The following is a 1,634-nucleotide window of genomic DNA, read 5'->3' on the forward strand; positions in this document are numbered from 1 at the left end:
GCTTTTAGCCTCTACCAACCTCACTGGCAGCTGCCTGCTCTCCTAGACAAGCCACACCAGACCCAGGCTGGTGGCAAGCAGATGCGTTCCCTGCTGGAACTGAGGCTTCTGGAGCTCACGCAGAAGCAAACCTCAGGCAAGAGCCTCAGGATGGGGTTAAAGCGCAGAGGCTGAAGTGCTGTCAGATGGCACCTCAAAGTAAGTGGGTGCTCTGCACTTGGAAGCTGCTTCGCCAGGCACCCCACTGAGATCGGGGACTGTGCTAGGTGTGAATTCCTGCCCCGAAGGCTGCTCGGTGAACACCGATTCAACAAGAGTGGCTTTCGAGCCACTGTTCAGGTAACAGTGAGGTAGCTCTCGGTGCCCAGATTCACCACAGAAACACCCCCCAAAGGAAACCAGCCCGCTGCCAGAAAGGAAACAGAGTCAAAATCCCAGTGTGCCAAACACCTGCAGCACACCCTTAACGCAGCTACCTCGGTCCTTAAACAGCAAATGAGCAATAATTGCTAGTAACATGGAGAATTGATTCATGGCTGATTAAAGCATTAATGCAAACAGGAATATCTGGGCAGGGAAGGAGCTGTCTGCAAAGTTCGAGGGAACTCTGATAATGAAACGTTACTCAGCGCTAACAAGACAGATTGGAAAGCAGAACCAGCCAGTGAAACTTGAGGGTGTTCAGTGATATAAACAAAGGAGGGTAAAACCTATCATTTAAGGCTTGCCCTGTATTTTATTTGGTGGTAAATAAATAGTTCTGCACAAGATGATCAGCAGATACATTTTTCACGGGAAGATGAGGCAGCCCTCACATGTACTTTTAAAAGGTTCTGTGCTTAGTGAGGCTGAGAAACGCTGCCCGGCATAACACCCTTTCCCAAAGGCAATAAAGTCTGGAAAAATCGTGAACCTGAATACTTGTATTGAGAACTGAATCACAAGCACACGCTACAGAAACAAGAAACAAAGCACCAGTTCCTCCTACCCAAGGGAAAAAGCCCGTGAGCTATTACTCTGCCAGAATACCAGTTAATTTAGAGGTTCGGGCTCCTTATCCCATAGCACACTGCTGACTCAGACTTCAAGCCTCAGCAGCTGACAAACGTCACTGTTAAGCAGGAAGTGTGTAAGCAAGAACCCTACAGAGATAGGGAATCAAAACCCTGACTCGGTGACAGCTCTTGGTGGGCTCTACCCAGGTCCCTCGTTACTGTACATCCAAGGTGCCAGACGGTAACACACGCCCGGGCACACCAACAAGGGCAGTTCACCCTGGCGGAGCTCTGCAAGCAGGGCAGCCCTGGGCACGGCAGGGCAGGGGCAGCAGGCGCCTGCTGCAGCCGCGCTCTCTCCTGGACAGCCGAGTTGGGAGGCACAGCAAGGCAGAGCTGCAGGAGAGAGGATGAGGCAGACCTTAGAGTAACACGCATCCCTGAAGTATCCGACGAGAGGCACGGCGGTGGTTCGGGAAGAACTGCTCCCCTAGCTGAAACACTCCCCTTTCCTGCTAGGGGCAGGGAGAGAACCAGCTAAGAAAGCAAGGAAGAGGGCATGGAGCTACTCAGCGGGCAAAGCCCCCCTCCGAGTCCTTTTTTGACTCTGGGCACCTTCCAGCAGGTTCGGATGCTCGG

The sequence above is a fragment of the Buceros rhinoceros genome, unplaced genomic scaffold (assembly GCF_000710305.1).
Source record: "Buceros rhinoceros silvestris isolate BGI_N320 unplaced genomic scaffold, ASM71030v1 scaffold18885, whole genome shotgun sequence".
NCBI lineage: Eukaryota > Metazoa > Chordata > Aves > Bucerotiformes > Bucerotidae > Buceros > Buceros rhinoceros.